Here is a 16,970-nt window from a genome sequence, read left to right as displayed (position 1 = left end):
CACAGAGTGCAGCTATTTCCATCCGGCCATCTTGACTGCTCCCATATTTGTGGATTTTAAGATATTTTATTATTATTGGCTTCTACAGTAATTTTATTGTGGTCAGGAAAAATAGTTGGTAAAATTTCGTTCTTCCTTTTAAATTTCATAAATTTCATCTTCTCATTTTATGGCCCAATTATAGTCTACCTTGAGAAATATTTCATGTGTACTTGGAAATAATATGTATTTTGCACTTGTTGGGTGTTGATGCTCTATAAATATCAGGCAGGTTAAATTGTTTAATAGTGTTCTTCAGGTCTCCTAAATCTTTACTTATTATTCTGACCATCAATTGTTTAGAAACGTATAAAAATCTACTACTGTATGAGTTTGTTTATTTCTCCATTTAATTCTGTCAAAGTTTGCTTTTTATATAAGCTATTTATTGCACAAACGTTATGATCACTGTGTCTTTCTGATTAATTAAGCTTTTATCATTGTAAGCTGGCCTTCTTAATTGCTGGCAATAGTCCTTGTTTTTTTGTATTTATCTATTTTTGTCTTCTGGTATTAATATATCTACTCAGGTTTCTTGTGTTTACTGTTACTGTGCAAAATATGTCACTTTCCATTTTTTTTTTTTACTTCCATACTGTTTGTGCCTTTATATTTAAGGTGCATCTCCCATAAATAGCCTTTTAAAATATTCAGTCTTGGTTATTTTAACATATTGTTAGGAGTGCTTAATTCATTTATATTTGATACAATTATTTACATGTTTAGATCTAAGTCTTTAATTTTGCCATGCATTTTCTCTTTATCTCATCATCTTTCTGATTATATATTCTTCCTTTTCTGCCTTCTCTTGCCTTATTAAATAATTTTTAGTATTTTATTGCAATTCCTCTATTGGCTTTGTAGCTATGCCTCTTTTCAGTGTGTGTGTGTCGGGGGGGGGGTGTGGTGCTGTGCATTTGCCCTAGGGATTATGATATAGACCCTTACCTTATCACAATTTCCTTAGTGTTTATATTACAACCCTTCATGTAAGATGTAAGAACCATGAAATGGTTTAATGCAATTTATTGACCTACTCTTTGTGCTATTGTTGTCCTATGTTTTACATGTAGTGCAGGATAAATTTTACAATATGTATTTATTCTTTTATTTTTGCTTTAAACACTCACATGGCTTTTAAATAAATTAGGAAAAGGAACAAATAGAGATATACACACATATTACACATACATATGTACAAACATACATACACAAAAAGGCAAGAAAGAATCTTATAGATGTACCCATATAATTAGCCTTCAAAGACTTCTTATTTCTTCTTTTAGATCCTAGTTTTTATCTGGTGTCATTTTCCTTCCAAGTGAAGGATTTTTATTAGTATTTCTTAAGTGCAGGTTTGTGGGTTAAAATTTTTCTTTCTTTTCCTTTATTTGAAAATTATTTTATTCTGATGTTATCTTTTATATTTTTACCAGAAATAGTATTCCAGCCATCACTGTTTCTGTTGGGAAGTCAGCCATCATTCATATCATTGCTCCCTTATATATATGTCATCTTTCTCTGTCTGCTTTCTAGATTTTTAAAAAATTTACTCTTCAGTCTTCAACAGTTTAACCCTGATGTTTTGACTGCCTTCCCTTCCCTTCCCTCTTCCCTCCCTCCCTTCTTTCCTTCTTTCCTCTCTCCCTTCCTTCCTTTCCTTCCTTTCCTCCTTCCATCCTTCCTTCCTTTCTCTTTTTTATGCTTGGGGTTTGCAGAGCTTCTTGGGATCTAGCATAGTGTTGTTTCACTCCATTTGAAAACCTAATAGTCATTACTTCTCCAAATTTTGTTTTATTCCATTTTCATCCTTTTATCCTTCTGGGACTCTAGTTGCACATATGTTAATCAAGTTGTTATTGTGCCATAAAGCTCTCTTCACATCTTTTTCAATAATTTTTTTCTTCCTTTCATCTTTTTCTTCAAGTTCACTGGCATTTTCTTGTACCATCTCTAATAAGCTGATAAGCCCATCCAGTAATATTTTTAATTGCATAAACTTTACTTTTTATCTTCTATAATCCTCTTGGTTCTCTTTTCATGGTTTCCATTAGTTTGCAGATTTCTCCTTCTGTTCATTTATAATGACCATGTTCTCCTTTAAGTCACCAATATAGTTATTTTACTTACTTTAACATTCTTGCCTTCTAATTCTAACATCTGTGTCATCTAGAAATCTGTTACTACATACATACTACCTTTCTCTTAACTAGTGCTCCCATTTTTCTGTTTATTTTCATGTCTATTAATTTTTTTATTGTGTACTAGTTATTCTTAATGATTCATTTACTGCTAAAGACTGAGACTCTGGAATCTTTTTTCCTTATAACTGTAGATTTTTGTTTTAGCAGGATGCCAACTTTATTAGCATTAAACTTCAATCTCTATCTCCCCTGGAATAAACAGCAGCTGAAAATACTCAGTTCTTTTAATCTTTCAGCTGTTGCTTTTCACTGGGAAACTGGGCGCATCTTCCATGCATGCAAAATTCAGGCTTCAACCAAAAGGGGACAGAGGTTATATGCAGTTTTGAGAGTTTTCCTCCTGTGAATCACTAATTTCTGGGATTTCTCACTTATTCTCTATGCGCTGTAACATCTCCCAACTCCGTATGCTGACTATTTAAGCCAATAAGACCAGATGTGTTCTTTAGTTCTTCAGCTTTATGCCACACAGAGGGGACGTGCCCTTAGGCAAAAAGTCATATAAGCACTAATTTCTATCAGAATAGTTCTTGTCTTTCAAAGCTGGACTCCTCTCTACTTTCTGTGTGCTGTTGATCATTCTACACTACCTACAGATAGCTGTTTATTTTAAAAATATTTAAAAAAATTTTTATTTTTAGTGTATATTTGTTGTCATCTGTAGGAAGTAGTTCAATACCAAATAGTCTTTCATTATGAGAAGTGGAACTCTCATAATATAATTTTTAAAGATGATACGTTTGAGAGTTAAATAATGTATTCAACTAAACATACGAATCAAATATTACGTTATTATGTTTCAATAAAAATGTTTCACCTTTCCAATTATATTTAGCCCCTCGAGGGTAGATCTTCTGTCCTCTAGCTCTTTGTGGTCTTATGCCCTATCATTGATACTCAAGACAGATTTGATAATATTGAAGAAAGCTTATATTCGATAAGAAACCCACTTTCATAGCTCTAGTTTACAAATTGGCAAATTATAGCTAACAGGCTGACTCTGACCCACTGCCTGTTTCTGTGTATAAATTTTTATGGAACACAGCCAAGCTCATTCATTTATGTACTGTCAATGGCTGCTTTCATACTACAATGGCAGAGTTGAATATTTGCAACAGAAACTGTATAGTTAGCAATGTCAAATATACATAGGGTCTAGCCCTCTACAAATAAGGTTTATCAGTCTCTGCTTTAGATGAGTGTGAAACAATCACCAATACTTAAAAGAATCAGTTCAAAGTGCATGCTCTATTGTGTATGAATACTTTGAAAGACATCTTCCTTTCTTGGAAATATGCTAGACAATGCATTCATTGTGGTATGCAGAATAATGGCCTCGCAAAGACCTCCATGGCCTAATCCCTGGAACATGTGGATATGTTACCTTACATGCCAAACGGACTTTACAGTTGTGATTAATGGTGCTGACCTTGAGATGTAGAGATTATTCTGGATTATTCAGATGGGTCCAATGCCATCAGAAGGATCAAGTTTTTAAGAACCTTTCCCAGCTGGCATGTGACAACAGAAGAAGGGTGAGAGAAATGTGATGTTTCTAACTTAAAAATAGAAGGGGCTCTGAGCCAAGGAATGCCAATAGCTCCTAGAAGCTGAAAAAGGCAAAGGATTCTCCCTTAAAGTCACCACAATGGAACATAGCTCTATTGACACCTTGATTTTATTCCAGTGAGACCTGTGCCAGACTTATGATCTGCAGAACTGTGAGATAAGACATTTATGTTATTTTAAGCCGTGAAGTTTGTAGTGATTTATTATAGCAGCAATAGAAAACTAATACATTCACATACTACAATGCACATGGGAATGGACTCATTTCAAAATTATTCAAAAAAATACACAAGTTAGCTAGCCACAGAACAGAGCAGAACATCTCTTGCTGAATCAGCTTTATTTTTGTAGCAACATATTTGGAACAGGTACTTTTGTATCTGTTTCTGCCATCTGTGATGCCTGAAATCATTAGAAAAAAAAATCGTGTGTGGAAGGAAGGAAGCTCTGAGGGATTTCATTGGGTTACGGTTGCCAGGGAAACCATTTGACTTGGTAATCAATATGTTCAGTATGTCTCTGTTGCTGTGTGCTTAATTCCTACTGATACCATTGCAGAGTGGATCCATGGAAAACACTGGGTAGGAAAAAAAGAAAACCTTGAAATATTAGCTTCAATGAAGGAAAATCTGGATAACTTATTCTTATGAATCTGAAACAATTTAAGAAAACAAATGACTGCTTGATTTTTGTGCCAATTGAATAGAATGGGATTCAATTTTTAATAGCAAGTTGGCATGGCTAAGTAAGGTCCCCGGGATTCTCTTGCAATGCCGTGAAAGCAAAAGGACAGCTCTCCTAACAAGAAGCCAAGGTATTCTTTAAAAATCTCTCTCTTTTTCCAGAATGTTTTCCCTCAGAATTGTCTTTCAATTATAATAAATGAAAAAATGAAACAGTCTTATAGTTTTTAAGGATCCAGCTCAATACAGAGGATTAAATTCTATTCACTGTCACATAGAATCACAGATTTCTTTACACAACTGAGGAAATGAAACCCTACAGGGAGCAAATAACTTACTACTGCTTGGAACTTCGGGAAATGGAAGAAGTGCTGCGGGAGGGACTTGGAGCACCAGGGGGCTGTGTTGCATGTCATGTTTTGAGGCCATTAGAGGACTTTTTCTTAAAGAAGGTAAAGTTGACTCTTGACTACTCGGCTATAGCTTGCCTATCTCAGGTTAGCAGACGGTAATATGAAAAGAGCAGAAGTGGGACAGAGTGACATGATGACGCTCACTGTGGTAACACTTCCCAACTTATCAAGGGCTGGTTCTTGAGGCACATTTTTGTTTTAAGATCATATATGCTCAGTTCAAGTCTCAGAACCTGAGGGATTTAACACTTGCACATCAGTGCAGCTGCTTTTACTTTTTGCATTTAAATAATTTTGAGATATATTATTGTGAGAATGATTAAATTTGAAATTATCTTGGTAAGGGAGGTAGGCAGGCAACAAAATGACACAAAGTGATGAAATAAAGAGCAAACATAAAAAAAGTGAAAATCCCTCTAAGTGGAGAATTACAAGTAGATAAACACATGTTATATTATCTATGTTTGTTTAATTCAATAATAATTTTACTTTTACGTTAGGTTTTTTTTTAGCTCAATGAAATTCTTGAACTGTGTTATGAAAGATGAAGTGCAGGGAAGAATATATTGATCTAATTTATCTTTGAAAAGACAACAGCTAATAAATGTAAAAGACTAAATTTAGATTTGTACATAAATGTACATAGTAAATGATGAAAAAATAATGTCAAAATATTTAAGTGGAGAAACACTAGCAATAAGATTTCAGGACCGTTTAAAGAGAATAAAAATTGCTTTAAAGATATCACTTAAAAGATACACAGTTATATAGTTCCCACATGGGTGTCCCCTAGTTTTTCCTGGCAACTACAGCTTCTGAATTAAAAATCAGATGTTTCCAGATAATATTTCTGGTTCTCACAGAAGACAAAAGCTGTTGTTTGGACCCATAATGACTTGAAGATATGGCTCTATTGATTGCATTCTTTGAATATTCACATGTGTCTATCACTTTAGGCATGTTGCTGCTTCTATAAGAGCTATATAAATCCACAGTTGGGAAGTGGCTTTAACTTCAATTCCCTTTGACTACATAATCCTAAATTCCATCCATTTTATCTTTACTCAAACACCATACTCATTTGCTGTAGTGGATATTTCCTTACCTGTCTTCTGGGACAGTAAGTTCTTATGAGTAGTATTCACTGATGAACTCTTTCAGAGAAGGATTTGTTGGTTGGAGAGTGGCTTCTCTGGGGCTCTGTTCTTACAAAAAAAGCCCACAAACTTACCTCTCAAACTTAGCTCTCTAGTGAGTCTTAATATCTCCTTTGAGACTGCTTCCAAAGCTTGAAAGAAGAAAGGAAAATCAAATTATTGTATCTTATTATTTTTAAATAAAATTTATTTTTAGAACAGTTTTAGATTACAAAAAATTGTGGAGATAGTACAGAGAGCTCCTCTATATGTAGTGTTCAGTTTACCCTATTATTCACATCCTAGTTTCGTATGGTACATTTGTCACAGTGAAACAACCAGTATGGACATGTTATTAACTAAAGTCCATACTTCATTCGGATTTCCTCAGTTTTTACCTAATGTCTCTTTTATATCTCCGGATTCCATCCAGGACATACGTTACACTTAGGTGTCATCTCCTCTTAGTTTTTTCTTGGCTGTGACAGTTTCTCAGACTTTCCTTGCTTTTGATGACTTTGACAGCTTTGAGGAGTCCCAATCAGGTATTTTTGTAGAATGTCCTTCAATTAAGATATTTATGATATTTTTATTTTTATTAGACTCGGGTTATATGTTTTGGAGAGGAAGACTACAGCACTGAAATACCATTTTCTTCATATCATACCACAGATACATAGTATCAAGACAACTCATCACTGCTGGTTTTTACCTTCATCACCTGGTTCAAGCAGTGTTTTTCAGTGTTCTCCACTATGAAGTTATTCTGTGAGGGTACTTCCAGAAGACACTAGCATTTGAGTTGATGGACTGAGTAAAGCAATTGTCCTCCCCAGTGTGGGTAGGCACCATTCAATCTGTTGAAGGGCATGCATTGAACAATTTTTTTTTTTTTTTTTTTTTTGAGACGGAGTCTGGCTCTGTCGCCCAGGCTGGAGTGCAGTGGCGCGATCTCGGCTCACTGCAAGCTCCACCTCCCGGGTTCACGCCATTCTCCTGCCTCAGCCTCCTGAACAGCTGGGACTACAGGCGCCCGCCACCACGCCCGGCTAATTTTTTTTATTTTTTTTTTTTTATTTTTAGTAGAGACGGGGTTTCACCGTGTTAGCCAGAATGGTCTCGTTCTCCTGACCTTGTGATCCGCCCGCCTCGGCCTCCCAAAGTGCTGGCATTACAGGCGTGAGCCACCGCGCCCGGCCACTAAGTAAGCTCTTTATTATGCTTATCTTTATTTGTGATAATTGTTGGTGTTCTGAAGTCTGCTTTATCTGAAACTAATATATCTACTCCAGTCTTTTTTAAAAAAATTAGTATTAGAGTGTTGTATCTATTTCTATCCCTTTACTTTCAACCTATCAGAGTCTTTATATTTTTTTCATTTTAAACGGCTTCATTTATTTCTGAGTTTTTATTATTAAAAATAATTTTGGCTGGGCACAGTGGCTCATGCCTGTAATCCCAGCACTTTGGGAGGCCGAGGCAGGTGGATCCTTTGAGGTCAGGTGTTTGAGACGAGCCTGGCCAACATCGTGAAACCCTGTCTCTGCTAAAAATACAAAAATTAGCTGGGCATGGTGGCACGTGCCTGTAATCCCAGCTACTTGGGAGGCTGAGGCACAAGAATCACTTGAACACCAGAGGCGGAGGTTGCAGTGAGCCGAGATGGCGCCGCTGCACTCCAGCCTGGGTGAGGCTCTGTCTCAAAAGTAACTAAATAAAATAATAATAATAATAATAATAATAATAAAGTCACAACATGCTTGTATAGGTCTTCCTATATACATGTGTAAGACTTTTCTCTAGAGTTTATGCCCAGAAGTAAAATTATAGGGCATGAACATATTTAGTTGAATACTAACAAATTTGTTCAAAGGATGAGAGTTCCAACTTCACCAAACATCCCAATAAACACTTGATTTCGTTAGGCTTTAAAATTTTTGTCAATATATTTTGATAAAAATTGTGTCTCATTTTTACATTATATTTCTTGATCATTAATGAAATCTAATAACTTTTCTTATGTTTGTTAAGTATTCAGCTCTGGGAAAGTCTTTTTTTGTTAGAGAGTAGACTTTGTTAGAGAGAAACCTCTTGACTTACTTCATCATTGTTACTCTTCCCTTCACCCTGCTAGACACATCAAAGGGCTTTCTTGGGTTTTTACCGTGAAAACTTAGTGAGGTTCCTGGACTTAAAGAATCGAAGTGTAGTCCTCCCCGGCCCAACCCCGCACAAGACTGTTGCCCCCAGGAATTTCTCACTCTCACATTAGACCATACTCAACCAGCCTCCAGCAATTTATCAAAGTTTTCATTTAAATGTTCTTTCTAGTTTCTGGCTCTTGTGGCTTCTGCTGTAGGTAAGCAGATCTCAGGTGTGACTCTCTAGATTCTCCTGTCTTTTCAGATTTCAGAGTAGGGGTTTGCTTTGCAACCTCAGTTCTCTGATGAGTCCAAGAAAGGTCATTCCTTTTCCATTTGTTCCATTTTTACTTATGTTAAGGATGAGAGTGGTGACTTCTAACCTTATTTCCTGTCAGAGCTAAAACTGGAAGTGGTTTTTCTATCTCTTTTATTAAACCTAATCTTTGGTCGAAGTCTGTACCTATGCAAGTGAAGCTTAAAAGAAAAGAAAATACTACTAAGTAATTATAAACAACTATTTTCAGTGACATTTTGAGTCACTGAAATATGACTAAGTCACAGTCATATTTTCTTATCTTCTTTACAGAAACCTACAAGGTGAAGTTTAAAGAGCTCTTGAACATGTCCCCTTTTTTCTTTCCCTCATTTCCACTACAGTTTGTGTCTTTGGTCTCTGGTTCACTGGGGTTTAAATTCAGAAAATTGACAGTTACTAGATTTGTTTCTGGTATTCATAGATTGCTACAGGAGGCTGAGGAGAGGAAAAAGCCCTTTTCTCATCACCATTGATTCCTTCAGTCTCCATGATTTCCTCTCAAGAACTGCCATTTGTTGCTGTAGATGGCCCAGTTGCAGACGTGCCTGAGTTCAGGTAATGCAATTTTTTTTGTGGGGGGGGCATGGGGGGGCGGAGTCTCGCTCTGTCGCCCAGGCTGGAGAGCAATGGCACAATCTCAGCTCACTGTAACCTCCGCCTCCTGGATACAAGCGATTCTCCTGCCTCAGACTCTTGAGTAGCTGGGATTACAGGCACCCGCCACCACACCAGGCTAAGTTTTGTATTTTTAGTAGAGACGGGGTTTCCCCATGTTGGCCAGGCTGGTCTCGAACTCCTGACCTCAGGTGATCTGCCCGCCTGGGCCTCCCAAAGTGTTGGGATTACAGGCGTGAGCCACCGTGCCTAGCCAGATAATGCAATTCTAAATGGTCCTCTGTTACTTCCCCTTCACAGCATCTCTACCTTTGTGTTGCTGATGTACATTTTTATCTTAAATTTGGATGGAAATTTTTGAACAGTGAACTAAAGACAGTGTGTTCCTCCTTGAGAGCAAAGGCCTCTTTAATCCTCACTCTCATAATGAGATTTTCTTTGTGAGATGAAGTTTCCACCTTTTCACAAAAGTTCAAATTTCCCATGAAGAAATAAGAGTCCAAAGAAATGCCCTAGCTCAGGAGAAAGCCTAGATGTGCCGTGGCTCCCCCCATGTGATAGAGTGATAGAGCATCACTTAATGCTTCCACCCATTTCACCTCTCAGACAAACATTATCCAGTCTTTCCATTTTCTTTCTCTTTGTTCAGCCTGGACTGGCTCTCTGATATCATGTTAGAGACTCTGGCTCATTATGCACAAAATGAAGGGAAAGAAAACGGCTTATTGCAGAGCCTCCTTTGCTTCTGGTAAAAGTGTGAATTACAAAGAGTTGTCAAAAAATTAATCTTATATACATATTGCGAAGAAACTTGATGCTGAAGTGCTTATGATTAGAAATTCATTATAAAGCACATATTTGTGAGTAAAGGGACTTTCCTTTTAAATAGCATTAAATATAATTCAGTTCCCATTAACTTTCCAAAGCTGCCAAAAGTACATTAAAATATGAAAGTTCCTGGAGTGTACCTCAACTTCAGATTTTCAAATGCTAATGCCTGTCTTGGAGACTTTAGAGTATAGTCAGGCCTGAGGAACTTGTTACGATAAGGTTGAATAGGTTAAAAAGGTGATGAAAAAGGAGAGGGATAAGAAAAATTGAGTAACAATATGTTGTTATTCATCTAGAAAATTTCAAAGATGACTATGTCTGTCTATGACAAAAGAATGTAACAGATGAATATGGTGATGACAATTATGAGTAACTGGGCTCACGATTTACACAGGACCTTTCTTCTGGTGACTTAGGCTCCGAATCACAACCACAGGCATCTTCCCAGTGTTTCCATGAGCAGAGCTGGGGCAGGTTGTCTCTCATGCTTGCAGCTGCAGAAGTGAAATTCTCCCTACAGGTTTGCTTATCAACCCATATTTTGGCTCTTGCAATTACATTTATCATAGCCCCATATTTCCTAATCACTGCTTTGCAAGCAGCACTGGTCCAAGATACAGTTTTCACACATCCTTTAAAAAAAAAACTAGTTTTCATAAAGCCAAATTCATTGAATTTGAAATGCTGATCTCTACATTGTGACTATGTTCTTTCTGCTTTTTTGATTCTATAAAACTGATTTTTTTTTCTTGCTTAACAAAATAAAATACTTTTTTTAATCTGGCTCTAAACTTTTTTTTTTTTAAATTCATGGGTCTTGAAATCCCAAAAACTATATTACTGGTCCTTAATCCCCAAATTGGAATATCAATACTGACTTGCCTCACAATCAGAAGCAAGTAATGAAACACGCAGAAAAATACCCACATGTATTAAATAGGTAATACTTGTCTTATTGATGTTTCTAAGGGCTTGGTTATTATTTGTTGGACTATTTTGTTGTTCTGGCTACTGTATACTGAATACTTGCCCTCGGCCAGGCACTGGGTTAATTGCTTGATGTGAGTTATCCTATGTAATCTTAACCACACCCGAGTGGAATACCACAGTTATCCTCAATTTATATCCAGGGAGCTACATGGAAGTTAACTGAGCCACATGGAGGTTAACCTTTCCAAGGCTGCACAGCTTGAAGTGGAGAAAACCGAATTCAAAAGCAAGCAAAATTCAGAACTTTCCATGATAACCACTATGTGGTTGTGCCCTTTGATCTTTTTATGTGGGAGCTATTTGGAAGATAATATAAACAAACAACAAGTTCAGTTAAAACAATCAATTGGGCACATAACCTATTGCATATGTTTTCTTATTTTTATGGGTCTGTCAAATTCTGGCCATAGACTGAGTTAGGATAATAATAATAAATGTAATAATGTTTATGGAGCTCTTACTACCTGTCAGGTGCTGTGATGATCGTTGCAAATGGATTGTCTGATTTCATTCACACAACAATGCCTTGGGATAGAAAACTTTATTGTCTCTATTTGCAGACAGAGAAACGGAGGCTTTGACAGAGTAATTTGACCATGATGCCAGTGAATAAAATAAGTGCCTAACACCCTGTCAAAAAAATCCAGTGCTATTTTCTCATGTCAATGCAGTTAGAATATTTAGAGCACATCAATCCTTGTGCATGTGATTAGAATAAGAAAAGTGAACCAAATATACCTTTTTGAGGGAGAAACTTGTTGATTTTTAAAAATTCTAAACTACCTCTTCCTGATTTCTTGCTTCATTCATTTTCTGTTCTAAGGTTACACTCAAATTGTGTAAAAGCAGAGTCCTACTTTAATCCCAAGTGCCATATGCAAGTATCGTTGTCTGTTTTCTTTTTTAATGATAAAAAATGCAAGAATTAACTAAATCTATGAATCTGATATATTTTACCCACTTTTGACCTTTATCATTAATGTGGTGGACAGAACCCCAGCGAACTCCACCTCCTGGTGCTCACAACTTGTGGAATTCCTCTCGTGAACATGGAGAGGCGTGTGATTTGCTCCTGAGCAACAGAATATGGCAAAACTTATGGATATCCCCCTGTGATTAGATTATACTTCATGGCAACAGTAAAGGGAGTTACAACATATATATGCCTCTCGTATTTATTTATTTATTTATATTTAATTTTTTTTTTGTGGCCTTAAACTGCCAAATTTGTAATAGTTTGTTAAGCAGCTATAGGGAACTAATACAAATAAAGACCTGAGTGTACACTTACTTTAGATAAATTCTTCTGAAACTAAAGAATAAAATTATGTTACCAATAATACTATAAATGAATTGTCCATGCTCCAAGGTATGGCTCAAAGGTATGGCTCAGCTCTCTACTTTGTTGACTAGATCCAGTCCCTTCTGCCCTTCTCAAGGGCATTGCTTCAGTAATTCTCCCCTCTCCTGCATTATCATTTTATTCTCTCTGTTAGATCCTTGTCATCTGCTAATGTGGTGGACTGATAATGGCTCCCAAAGATATGTCCACGCCCTAATCCCCCAGACCTGTGTTACCTTATTTGGAAAAAGAGTTTGTGTAGATATTATTAAGTTAAGGATCTTTCGATGTGGAGATAATCCTGGATTATCCAGATGTGCCCTAAATGTAATCACATGCATCTTTATAAGACAGAGACAAAGGGACATTTGAGATAGACACAAGGGAAGGAGGAAATGTAACCACAGAGGCGGAGATTGGAGTGATGTGGCCACAAGCCAATAAATATTGGCAACCACCAGAAGTTGAAAGAGGCAAGGAACAGATTTTCAACTATTCCCTCTGGGGGAACAGGGCCCTGCTGAAACTGATTTTAGACTTTCAGCATCCAGATGAAATGGTGTGGGACAATCAAAGACTGCAGAGACTGAAAAAGCTTCAGGGGAGTTTATTAAATTAAGGTGATCACCAGCTCAGCCGGACATACGTTCAGAAAGTCTGAGCCCCGAATAAAGGGCTTTTCCTACTTTTAAACATCTTAAGGCAGGAATTATGTGAAGCGAGAATCGAGTTACAGAAGCAAGAAACAAAGGCAGCATTACAACATTTCTTACATCTTGAGAGAAACATGTCTTGCAACCTAAACTTACCGGTCTTGTGACCCTGCAGCCGTGCAGGAACTCGCTAGGTCTGTAATAAACTTTGAGGAATGTGGAGTTGGGGAGTATAGATAAGGTCCGCTGTCCGCAGAGAGAAGACAGGCTGTTAATATTCCCTTTTAACTTGAGTGTAAGGTGGTGGGGGGGTCACACTTTGCAGCAACTTTAAGAGGATTTTAAAATTTTTGTTACTACTACTGTTAGGTTATAGTTGATTTCATTGATTCCTTCTTCACAGGGAGACAATAAATTTCTCTCGTAAGCCACCCAGTTTGTGGTAATTTGCTATGGAAGTCACAGGACACTAATGCAGTTGACAAACTTGTTATTTCTCATCTCATAAGAAAAAAAATTGTCTTTACTCTACTTCCTCCTCTAGCAACCACCCTTTTATTTTTTGAAAAATCCCTTAAAACAATTGTCTCCAGTTAAAGGCTTCAATTTGCCACCTCTCATTCTCTCTTGAACCTATTTTGCCTCTCTGTTGCTACTGAAATTCCTCCTCAATATTGTCATGATTTCTGAGCTGCTAAATGTGGGCATCTGGGCCTCTTGGCAAGTTGACACAGTGGATTGCTCTTATTTGAAATTTGCTGTTCATTCAGCCTCCAGGAGGGGACACAGGCCTGGTTTTCCTAGTCTCTCTTTCTTAGTCTTCTGTGCTGGTTCCACTTCCTCCCTTCAGGACAGGGCACTCCAGGGCTTCCCGCTATTTCCACTTCTTCCTTTGAGATCTCACCTATTCTCATGGCTCCAAATAACATCTGTTTCTAATGACTCCTAAGTTCATATCTATGGCTCAGATCTTTTCCTTGCATTCCAAACTTCTATATTCAATTGCTTACTCAACCTGTCTACTCGGACGGCTGTTCAGCATCTCAAATATATCCTGTCCAGAACTGAACTCCTGAATTTCACCAAGCCTACTTCTTCTTTAACTCCATTACCAGCCTTGCAATTGCTCCTGTAAAAATCTCTGGGGTTTGCTTTGCCTCATCCCCTTCTCTTATATCTCACATCCAATCCAACAGCCCATCTTGTCAGTTTTTCCCTGCAAAATACACTTGGAATCTAGTAATTTCCCATCAACTTTGTTGCTCACACTGTGGGCCATGCACCACCTTCATTTTTTACCTGGATCACTGTGGTCATTTCTTCAAGGTTTCTTTGCTGCCACCCTAGCCCTTTCTACACCATCTACAACATGACAGCCACAGTAATCCCAGGATACTCTGAGTCAGGTCATATTATGGGGCTGAGCACTCAATGGCTTCCCATCATACATCAGTGTTCTACAACCTGGGTGACCTCTTTGACTTTACTCCTGTTCCTCTGCTCTGCTTCCTTTACCCCTGCAATGGCCTCCTCACAGCCCCTCCCTGCCTTTCCACACAAACTCCTCCTTCACTTGCTGTTCCATCTTCCTGGAAGCCCCCAACTCTGTAACTTCATGCCTTGCTCCCTCTTTCCTTCAGATGTCACCTCAAAAGTTGCATTCTTGATGAGTCCTTTCCTGGCTACTTGGTCTAACATTGTTCCCCTCTCTTTTGTTCTCCTTGGCACTTACCACTGCCTGATATGTTTTTATTTTACTGATTTATTTTCTCACATTCCCACTAGACTGGAGACTTCTTGAGGGTAAGGAATTGGCTTTCATTGCAGCAGTGGCTGGCACATATTAGCACTCACTGAATATCTGTTAAATAAATAAGTATATGAACATGTTGCATTGAGTATTTTAAATAGTATGAAAGTGTGGGCAAAATAAATGCATTGTAAATAGATAAATTAAGAACAATCATCACAAAGTCCAACAGAGCTAAAGTATAATTATCATGTAATCTGCATGATGATTACAAATAAGAGAAATTAGACTCACACTTCAGATAAAAAATTTTTTGCCTCCTATGTGATGTAAAGTATTCACAGTTATTATTTAATGTGTCTTCAGGGTTTCTCTGGGAGGTGGGCCAGGGGCTTTATTTTTATTTCCTTTATTTAATTCTTGGAACTCCTTAAAGTGCTATTTGAATCATTCAGATTGTGGCCTTGATTGTGCCTCGGTTTTTGTTGTAGAGTCAAGGCCACTTGGTTCTTAGTAAACTAAAAACTAGCCTCATCAGGGATCCAGGTGACCCTTATAATCTTTTGAGCAGAAACGCCAATTCCTGTCTCAGAGTTCAAAGTGGTTTTCCACAGCTGAGAGATTCAGCCACACAACACTGCATCCTGCCAAAATCAGGCTGCTACTCTGCACCAGGCATAGCATTAGTAGCTGTTTAGTCAACAGAAACTAACTGCACTTTCCAATTAACAAAGGTCAAATGAGAATGAAACAGTAAAAATCAATAGGATCGGAACAAATATTGGAGAAATACAATATTGCCCGATTCTTATGAATATAGAAAAATTAAAAATAAACAAAAAACAAAGCGTAGTTGAAGCCATTAAGGATACATCCATTTGTTCCTTGTGCTAAGTGCCTGTAGTCAGACAGACTGACAGGGTGGGAGAACACTGGGCCCATGACAAGACATCTTCAAAGTCCAGCTGAGAGAAAACCAGTTCAGGTTTAATATTGTTAAACAGCTTTGCTTTTCTGAGCATCTTTTCTCTATGCTACATTCTAAAACATCTAAATGAGCACATAGAGACTAAAGTAAAATATAAATGATTTTATATCACTATGTCTCATCAGAAGATATAATTTTCAGGAATTATATTTTATGATGCAAGCTATGAGCCAATTGGGCACACATTTTCTTTTGTGTTTGTTGTTTCTTTATATCTGGGTCTTGGGGACTAATGGGTTTATGCCACACTAAGGGTCCAAAATAAATGTAGACTGAGCCACCTATGTACATTTGGGCACATTTGCTCACATTCTGAGGGCTTGCTAGCAATTCTTTTGTTTTCTGATGCATCTTTGCTTACTATGTGTTAGAATAAATATGCCTGGATTGAATGTTAATGATTTAATATTCTGGGACAATTGCAGCATGATATAAAGGAAGAGGTTAGTAAGAGGTAGATTGTAAGCTCTTAAGGCCAAGAAATGTATCTAAATCCTGTTTGTCTCCCTCACCAGCCTGTGAGCAAAAAGCAAACATGAATGTTGTAATTTCAGTGAAGAGTGAGCTGTGGCCTCCTGAAGGGGAGAACAATAGGACTCGGAAGGAAGAAGAATGTGGAGGAAGCACATTGAGAAAAGATGTTTCTGTGCAGGCACACCAGCTGGTCTGAATTATGAAAATCCAAACATGGCCGGGTGTGGTGGCTCACGCCTGTAATCCTAGGCCTTTGGGAAGCCAAGGTGGGTGGATCGCTTGAGTTCAGCAGTTCGAGACCAGCCTGGGCAACACGGCAAAACCTCCTCTCTATACAAAGTACAAAAATTATCCAGGCGTGGTGGGAGGATCGCTTGAGCCCAGGAGGTCAAGGCTGCAGTGAACCAAGTTCGCGCCACTGCACTCCAGGCTGGGTGACAAAATGAAACCATCTCTCTCTCTCAAAAAAAAAAAAAAAAAAAAAAAAGCCAAATAGGCACTGGCAAGTTTCAACCTGATGAAATTTCATTGCCATTTCTGAGTGAAGAGGACACCTGAGGAACTGACTGTTCCGCTTACCATGAGGCAGGTACCATCCAGTGCCTATCTGTGTTTCTATGCAGACAGTGGAGGAAGCTGGGCGCTCAGGTCAGTTTCACTCATGATTGGTGTTATTTTCAGCATTGCAGGGAACTGAACCATGGCCCTCTCTGAGCTCCAGGATAAGTTTTGTTCCAGGAGCAGTGACTTTGTATTGCCAAAGTTATCAAGGGCATCTCTTGTCCACATGAGGTAGGAGTGGTTCTCGGCCAGCTCAGAGGGA

This window comes from Pan paniscus, chromosome 7, assembly GCF_029289425.2.
Source record: "Pan paniscus chromosome 7, NHGRI_mPanPan1-v2.0_pri, whole genome shotgun sequence".
Taxonomy (NCBI): Eukaryota; Metazoa; Chordata; class Mammalia; order Primates; family Hominidae; genus Pan; species Pan paniscus.
This window is presented reverse-complemented; position numbering follows the sequence as displayed.